At 41.1% G+C, this 9,745-nt stretch overlaps 1 pseudogene; it reads right to left on the reverse strand.

Moving 5' to 3' along the window:
* Positions 1-6,760: 6,760 nt before the first annotated feature.
* Positions 6,761-8,366, reverse strand: LOC102016469 (annotated as a pseudogene).
* Between the last annotated feature and the right edge of the window lie 1,379 nt (positions 8,367-9,745).

The raw sequence follows: 9,745 nt of genomic DNA on the forward strand, positions 1-9,745 counted from the left end.
CCAGATGAATTTAAGGAGTATTTTCTCTAGATCTGTGAGGTTTGCTAATGGTAGTTTAATGGGAATTGCATTGAATCTATACAATTATGGTAGTATGGAGATTTTCAGTGTTGGTTCTTCCTATCCATGAGCAAGGAATATTTTTCCATTTATTGAAATCCTCTTTGATCTCTTTTCTCAGAGTACTATAGTTTTCATTGAATAGATCTTTTACTTCTTTTGTTAGATTGAGTCCTAAGTATTTCAATTTCTTGGATGCTATTGTGAAAGGTATGGTTTCCTTAATTTCTCTCTCAGTCTGTTTGTTGTTTGTATATAGAGTGCTATTGATTTTTGGGTGTTGACTTTGTATCCAGCTACATTGCTGAATTTGTTGATTAATTCAAGGAGTCTTCTTGTGGATTTTTGGGGTCTTCCATGTAAAGTATCAAGGAGACTGTTTTTGTGGTCTTCCTTGTAAAGTATCATATCATCTTCAAATAGTGATAATTTTACTTCTTCCATTCCTATCCTTATTCTTTTTATTTCTCTCTCTTGTCTAGTTGCTCTGGCTAATGTTTGCAGAACTATGTTGAAAAAGAGTGGTGACAGTGGACATCCTTGTCTTGTTTCTAATTTAAAGTAAAAGCTTTCAGTTTTTGTCCATTCAGTATGATGTTGGCTGTTGGTTTGTCATAGATGGCTTTGATCAGGTTGAGGTAAAGACCATCTATTCCTGTTCCATCTATTCCCCTGGAGCTGTCCAGGATCAACATTGCTCCTGTGAGTGTGGAGCTTGGTGGGGTCATGGCTCATGGAGTTTACCAAAGCTGTCTGGAGCTTGACATCACTCCTGCATTGGTTGGGGTGCAGGGCATGGTTCGCTGAGGACCCTGAAGTTGTCTGGGGCTCTGTGTCCCTCCAGTGATGGTGGGGGGGGCACCTCCTTCTTAATACCACAAGGTTCCCATATCCATCAATGATTCAATCTTTAAAGGAGACTATAAAACCAGGTATCTGCCTGAGCCTGTCTTGGCCAAGCACTGCAATCCCTGGGGGCTTTCCACGACACACTTCCCAGGCACCTTGTCTTTGATCAAGGGGCCAAACATGTTCATGGGAAGAACGATGCCTCTTTAATGAACAGTTCTGGAAAAACTGACTTTCCACATGCCAAAGATTAAAACTAGACCTATGTCTATGAGCATGTACTAAACTAAAGTCCAAATGGATCAAAGATCTGTCAAATCAATATTTAGATCTATTAAAGACCTAAATATTAAAATAGTACCACTAAATCCACTGGAAGAGAAAGTAGGTAGAAATGTCGAAGGCGGAGAGCTCATGAGCAAAAACAAAACTGCACTGGAAGTACTTCAAAGAATTAATAACTGGGATCTCATCTTATTAAAAATTTTTTTGCACATCAAAAGAAATCACCAGCAGAATGGAAAGAAAACCCACAAAATGAGAAAAAATTTTAGTCCACTGTCCCTCAGACAAAGGACTGATATCCAGAACATATAAAGAGTTGTAAACATCAGGCCCCCGAATTCAAAGACCTAATCAAAAAATGGGCTCCTGGGATGAAGACACACTTCTCAGATGAAGGAATACAAATGGCTAATAAATACATGGAAACGTGTTCAATGTCATTTTTCATTGGAGGAATTCAAATTAAAACAGCACTGCAATTCCATCTCACCATGGAAGGACAGGAAAGGAAGAAGTTAAATTGTCATTATTCACAGTGACATGATACTCTGCATAGAAGACACCAAAAAATCCATCAAAAGACCTTTAGATTTAATAAGCAAGTTCAGTAGTGTAGCTGGATGCAAAGTCAACACTCAAACATCAATAGCATTCCTGTACACAAACAACAAACTCACTGAGGGAGAAATTAGGGGAACAACACCACTCACAATAGCATCAAAAAATGACATACTTAGGAATCAATCTAACAAAGGAAATAAAAGATCCATATATTTAAAACTACAGCATTTTGAAAAAAGGAGACTGAAGAGGATATAAAAAATATTGGGAAGATATCCTTTGCTCATGGACAGGAAAAGCCAACATTGTGAAACTTGCCCTACTCCCAAAATTGTTATATAGATTTAAAACAATCCTGATCAAAATACCTTTATCATACCTAACAGAAATAGAAAAAGCATTCCTAACATTCATTTGGGACCAGAGGAGACCTATAAAAGCAAAAGCAAAAGCAATCCTGAGCAACAAAGGCAAGGCTGGAGGCATCACAATCTCTGACTTGAAATTATGCTGCAAAGCTATTGTGATAAAATCAGCATGGTGCTGGCTAAAAAACAGACCCAAGGGGCAATGGAATAGATTAGAAGATGCACAAAAAACTCCAAACACACTCAGCCATACGGTGCTGGAAAAACTGGCTTTCCACATGCCAAAGACTAAAAGTAGAACCATGTCTATCACCATGCATCAAACTAAAATCCAAATGGAACAAAGATCTAAATATTAAAACAGAAACACTAACTCTTCTGGAAGAGAAAGTAGGTGGAAGTCTTGAAGACATATGTGTAAGAAGAGAGTTTATGAACAAAGCCTGGACTGCAAAGGAAATACTTCAAAGAATGAACAACTGGGGTCTCATCTTATTAAAAAGCTTTCACAGCAAAAGAAATCACCAACAGAGTGAAAAGATAACCCAGAGAGTGGGAAAAAATTTTAGCCAATTATCCCTTAGACAAAGGACTTTTATCTAGAACATATAAAGAACTGAGAAAAATCAGGTCCCCCAAATTGAAAGACCCAATCCAAAAATGGGCATCTGAGATGCATACACACTTCTCAGATGAAGAAATACAAATGGCAGATAAATATATGAGAAATACTCAACCTCACTGGTCATTCAAGAGATGCAAATTAAAACAACACTGAGATTCCATCTCACCCTAGAAAGAATGGCTATCATTAAGAAATCAACCAATAAAAATGCTGGAGGGACTGTGGGGTAAAAGGAACACTTCTCCACTGCTGGTGGGAGTGTAGACTGGTACAACCACTGTGGAAATCTGTGTGGAGACTCCTCAAAAAACTAGGATTAGAGGTCCCATTTGACCCAGCTATTCCCCTTCTGGATATTTTCCCAGAAGAATTAAAGACATCATACCACAGCACTGAATGTGCACCTATGTTAATAGCAGCACAGTTTGTCATGGCTAAATCTTAGAAACAACTCAAATGCCCATCAACTGAGGAATGGATAAAAAAGATGTGGTCTTTTTATATAATGTAGTACTACTCAGCCATAAAAAAGGATACTCTCAAGGCTTTTATAGGTAAATGGATGCAACTAGAGACCATATTCATAAGTGAAATAAATCACACTTGCATGTGTAAACATTATATTGTCTCTCTAGTGTAAGAAACTGAAAAAGTAAATAAAACCCAAATCTACAGTAGATATTGTGAAAGGGAAAGACATTGCTCAAAAAGTAAGAACAACTGGGCTGGTTTAAAGGAGGAAAGAAGAAAGAGAAAAGAAAAAGAATATATAGAAAAGATAGATAAGAGAGTTATACTACTGATTTCTTTTAGTTCACTGGAAAAACTTTTGAGCTTGTATTGTTTGATCAGTTTTGCATGCCTGTATCTTGTAATCTGAGCAACTACTTTAAAGATAACAATATGCAATATATGGACCATTGTTAATCTCCTATTATCTCACTTTGAAATTCTGTGTTTTTTTATCTTTAAAGTTAAAAAAAAGCAAAAATCCTTGCTTAAAAGATTTTTTTTAAAAATTTGGGCTGGTGCCAAATTGAGAAGAAAAAAGTAATTATGTAATTTGAGTACACTGGCTCTTGTGAATTCTCTCATGAATTTTATTCAGATGATAGCTGGGGCTTTGGTAAAGTGCCTTGCACATATTAGTATTTATTATTGTGTGAAATTATTATGTATATGTTAAGTGGAAAGAAAGTTTGCATGAGCTGGAGCATAAAAACAAGTATTTTGAAATAGCTTTTTAACAGACATTTAAAATTATCCAAGAAATAATAGGCTATGCTCATATTATGCCCAAATATCCTAAAATTATATCAAAAGTATTCTTTTTTTTGTCTTTTGACACAGGGTCTTGCTGTGCAGTTCAGGCTGGCCTTGAGCTCACTTTGTAGCCCAGGCTGGCCTTGATCTCGCAACGATCCTCTTGCCTCAGCCTCCTGAGTGCTGGGATTACAGGCATGTGCCTCTGTGTCCAGCTCAAAAATATTCTTGTATGAGATCCTTTTTAGGTAAGTAAGCCTACACTGAGGCAGATGGCATTCTGTACAGTAACTACTAAAAACATTTATACTGAAATAATTTTGGCTTTATAGAAGAGTTGTAGAGGTAGTATGGAGAGTTTCCATATAATTCTGACCCAGCCTTACCCAATGTTAGTATCTTATATAACCATGCAAATGTCAACCCTAGAATACTAACACTGGTACTATATTACCAAGCAATGTGTTCCAAGATGCGATCCAGGACAGCACATTGTATTCAACCATAAAAGTTCTTAAGTAGGACAATGAAAGGACTATCAGCTGGTCGGTCTCAGAGAGTGCTTGTCAGTGGATATACAAGAGGTTTGATAAAGACAGGTTTTAAAATCCTCCATTTTTTACGCTGATGTCCTATGCCAGGGATTCTTTCCAGCTCCGTGAGAATACTCTTTATTTATTTATTTTTGCCTGGTGTGGACAGCCCAAGGAACCTCAAGTCATTGAAGGCTGGAGAGGGCTTGGTTGGCCTAAGTGACTTCTTTCCTGTCATTGAAGTTTTTCTCACACATCGATCTATTATGTTCTTTTACATTTGCACAAGGCATCTATAGCCTGAGTCACAGTAAGAAACTCATGAATTACAGATTGTGAAATGTAATTCTTTCTTTGCACTAATAGGAGATTCAAGATTTTAAAATGACAGTGATTTAGGAAGCTTAAGAGCTTTGAGTTTTGAAGCCCATACTCTCCTTTTCTTGGCTAATGTAAATTGCATTTTTGATTATAAAATTAACTAAGATTGTCAGTTAATACAGGCATTTTCAAGTTTGAAACCATTGTCCCTGCAGAGCTGTGCTTTTCAAATTGAAAATGAAAGATGCAATTACATGATAAATAGATGTAGAAAGGGGGTCACAAAGGAGGGTTAACACATATCATCTTGCTGTTCAGAGGCTTAGTGGGGGCGTGCCTGTGTGCATGTGTGCATGCTGTGGGCATATGCCGAATGTGTGTTTTGTGTAGTTTTTGTGCCATAACTGTGTACCGGTGGTATATGTGTATATTTGCAGTTAGTGTGTGGTTTCTGTATTGGGCATATATGTGGTATGCATACGTGTACATATGTATATATGTGCAGTTGCGGTGTATTTTCGAGTAATGAATGTGTGTGCTGCATGTGAGTAGTATGATATATTGTGTGTTATGTGGTTTGCGGGAGTTATGTGCTTGAGTAAGTACGTTTTGTGTGTAGTGTGTGTGGGCATGTGCTGTGTGTGGTGAGCATGTTGTGTGTATGGTCTTGTTCAGGGAGCTGAGACCTAGGGCTAAAAGGCCTTGTTTTAAAAGTATCTCTACATTAAGGTAAATTGGAAGTCTTTTTTTCATACATTATGTCTTCCCAGAAATCACTTGGTAGGTGCTTCTTAAGCCAAAATGTTTGTTGTTTAGGAGGAAAATATTATAAACTACATTAAAGTGACAGTAATTACTATAATCTCAGCCAATGTGGTAATTTAATTTAGCAAATGAAGTTACTTATATTCAGAGTTGTATGCTCAGAACTTTAAAAGCACTCATCTCTTCTGTCTCTAGAGCGTAAATCCACTTTTCTGGTCAGTTACAGCTGTTCTTGCTCTGCAGAGATGGCGGCATAGGGTTATGTCCTTCATTTGTGCCTGTTGCACCCTATGGGACACAGTGGGTTTTTTTGAGACAGGGTCTCGCTATGGAGTTAAGGCTGGGCTTGCACTCATTGTGTAGCCCAGACTGGCCTTGAGCTCACAGTGATCTTCCTGCCTCAGCCTCCCATGTGCTGGGATTACAGGCATGGGCCACCATGCCCAGCTATTTAGAGGTAGGAATGGAAGCTGTTATTAGCCCTTCTGGGTCCAGATGGAGGGATGATTTCAAATCTATGAAGTGGGGTAATAATGGTGTGCACCCTCCTTGCAGGGCTGTTGGAAGGCTTAGATGAGATGATGCTATAGAACACAGTACTTTGAACATGCTTTTCTTGTCATTATTTCTTAACAATAGAGTACAACTATTTACATAACTTTTACATTACATTAGGTATTAGGTATTCAGTGAATGTACACTTCGATGATGAAGGGGTCTGTGTTTGGAAATAGCTGTGCCTCTACTGCATAGAAGAGGGGATAAATGCCCATAACCCAGCTGCCTTCCGGATGCTCCCGTGAGTGCAGGAGGCTCTTGGGAGACATCTAGATATAAATCAGCAATATTATATGAGCCATTCTGATTCTGCCATTATTTGGCTCAATATTTTTAATTTGTGCACTTTAATTTCAGAACAAAATAAACAAAAAATAAGACCACATATCCAACACCCAACCCTGCTGCCAGACTGTGGAGAGGATGGGTTTTCGGCCTGTGCTTCCTCCTTAGACAGGGCAGGAGAGGAGAAAACCACCAGACATGAGCGAGGTGGGACGGGGCCGCTCAGGCTGCGGGGGAGCCACAGGGACACTGCACAGAGGGCGCACATTTCCTTGGAACAGAAGCTCCTAGTCTGCTTCTTCCGTCTGAGACGCATCCTTAGCGCCCTAACGGGGACAGGGCTCTCGTCAGGGCCGGCAGCCCTGGGCTCCTCTGCAGCCGCTTCACCTTCGTCAGTGTGCAGGCCCTGCTTGGCCATGCGGGAGACATGGTTGAGTGAGCCTGAGTGCCCCCTGGGGAGCATTCAGAAGGCGGGGGGCAGTCGCAAACAGCAGCACCACGTGGTCCTTGGCGGCTTTGTCATTTTCATCTGCCTTGGCTTTCTGCTGCAGCATGTCCACATGGGGAGACAGGGGTTGATCTCCAGGTGGTGTTGGCCATTCTGTAACCCACAGGAAAGCTGTTGCAGAGACCCTGGCCCTTTGTGGTCTGCTCCAGGTTGGCCATCCAGTTGCAGATTCCATTTGCAGTGCAGCAGGGTAAAGATACCAGTCTATTGGAGATTGTCACCTCCTCAACTTCCTTATCCAAGATGGGCTTCATGGGTTTGCAGAGATTCTCCAACTTCGCCTTGCTCTCATCCATCTGATTCTCCTCCTAGTCCCTGGGCGGCTCAAGAGCTTCCTTGGTTACAGAGACCAGGTTCTTCCTTTTGAGCTCCCTGAATGACTGCATGCAGTTGTCACTGATGGGCTCGGTTAGGTGCAGCACCTTGAAGCCCTGCTTTTGGCTCCCTGCTTCCACCACGGGTGTAGTAGGTTGACTTCTATGTCCCCTTCATGCAAGACACATACTTGGATGGGAACATCATCTTGTCTTCAGAGTGAGAGGTGGCTTAACACAGCAGTTCTGAAAGGTGTCATCTGTTAGTGGACTCCTCAGGGATTCCAAGCATTAGACTTTTTGAGAATGCCTCATAGAATTTCTAATAGTTCTCTTTGTCTTCTGCCAACTCAGAGAAGAGCTCAAGGCATTTCTTAACAATGTTTTGAGGATGACGTTCAATATCTTGCTCTGCTGGAGCATTAAATAGGAGGTGTTCAGGAGCAGGTCTTCCAAACTGACCACACCATGGATAAAGTTTAGGTACATGGGGATCACCTGATCACAGCCATACTTGGTGAACATGTGATGGACATAAAGTTTGATGTTATCCTTCTTCTTGCTCTCAAAGAGGTCAGAGGGAGCCTGTGAGAGATGAATAACAATGGCCTGAATTCCAGCTGACCTTCCACAGAGAAGTGCTTCACTGCCAGGTGATATTCCCAGTCATTGATGAGGTTCTTGCAGAATTCTCCGTATCCCTCCTGAGTGATGTTATCAGGGTTTCTGGTCCAAATGAGCTTGGTCATGTTCCGTTCCTCATGATTGGTGTATTTCTCCTTAATCCTCTTGGCTTTCTTTTTCTCACCCTGACCAGCATTATCCTTCTCATCTGAGATCGCGTCTTCCAGCTTGGGCTTATCCTTATCATCCCTATTTCTTGCTTTTCTCTTTCTCTGCCTCATCATCACCAATTTTCTTCTCTCATTCCTTCTCCAAGTAGAGGGTGGTGGGACAGCCTATGAACTGCAAGTGCTTCTTCACTACTTCTTTGATCTCTCTCTCCTCCAAGTACTCTGTGTGGTCTTTTAATGTAATAGACAAGGTTTTCAATGGGACTGAAGGAAACATTTTTTGAATGACTAGTTCTAGAGAAATGGAACACACAGTGGGGACACACATGTGTGCACACACGTGCACACACACACACAGGTGGGAGAAGACTCTAAGGTACTGGCTCACTTCACTGTAGACATCAGTAGTTGGTGAGCAAGAGAGCCAGGGTGGTCAATGAAGATTTCAAGTCTGAAGGCCTGAGGGTCAGTAGTGTTGATGGAATAAGTTCCAGTCTCAAAAGCAGCAGGTTTGAGATCCAAGAAGAGCCAATGTTTTGTAAGAGTCTGAAGGTCAAAAAAGATCAATGTCCGAGGTCAAGCAGCCTCTGACTTAGCTTTTTTGTTCCATTCTGTTTGTGTCTTCCATTAATTGGATGATGCCCACTCACACTGTTAGGGACAGGAGGATCTGTTTTACTCAGTCTACTGATTTAAGCAACCTTGTATGGAAACATCCTCACAGACAGGCCTAAAATGATGTTTGGCCAAATGTCTGGGCGCACCTAGCTCAGTTAAACTGACACACAAAAGTAACCATCACAGTGGCAATACAGCATTGTATCAAATTATAATTCCAAGAGAGGTGAGGACAGCTAAAGCAATAGTTTCTTGCTGATATAACTCATTATGAGGTTAGACTGTGGGCTCCAGAGTCAGGTCTGGCTTCCATGGCAAGTGCCATTTTTCCTGGTTGTGAAACAACTTTGGTTTGGTTCTTATAGAAATCGATATTTTAAGGGGTGCTGAATGCAGCAGGCTTATCCAAAGTAATTACTTTCTAGACAAGTTGATTGACTAATTGAAAGAATTGATTCATTAGACATTTGTAAAGATTCTTTGTCAAACAATGCTATTGTATTACAGGTTGTTAAGAGACACCACATAAACAGACATTGTGATTCAGTGGGGCTAGTGCCTGGCCCTGATGAAGGCATGAGGAAAGGGTTATGCAGGACAGAACAAGGAAGAGACTACTCCGGAGGTGCAGAGGCTGGGGAGGGACTGACGCACAGAGGAAAGTAGACCAGAGTAGGTGGAGGTGGAACAGAGGATCAGTGCATAGAGAAAGGCCTAGAGGCATGTGAGGAGCTGACGTGTCCAGGGCAGAGCGAGAAATTTAGTGTTACTGGTGCGTACGATGCATGGAACTGAGGCCAGTTGGGTCCAGAGTGTGCAGGATTTTCTATTGCTGCCTAAGGAGCTTGGGTTACTGCTGGCAGTAGTGCTCTACACTCAGTGAGCATGAGAATCGCCTGGAGAGCTTATTAAAAATGGGGATTCCTGCCTCTTCTCTCCAAGGAAATGGATGCAGTAGGAGATGACAGCTTAATGAGCTCCCTAGCTGTTTCTAATATGTGGTCCACAGGTCCCATCATTCCTGTGGACTGTGAATAC

This window comes from Chinchilla lanigera, unplaced genomic scaffold, assembly GCF_000276665.1.
Source record: "Chinchilla lanigera isolate Chin_1 unplaced genomic scaffold, ChiLan1.0 scaffold00071, whole genome shotgun sequence".
Lineage (NCBI taxonomy): Eukaryota > Metazoa > Chordata > Mammalia > Rodentia > Chinchillidae > Chinchilla > Chinchilla lanigera.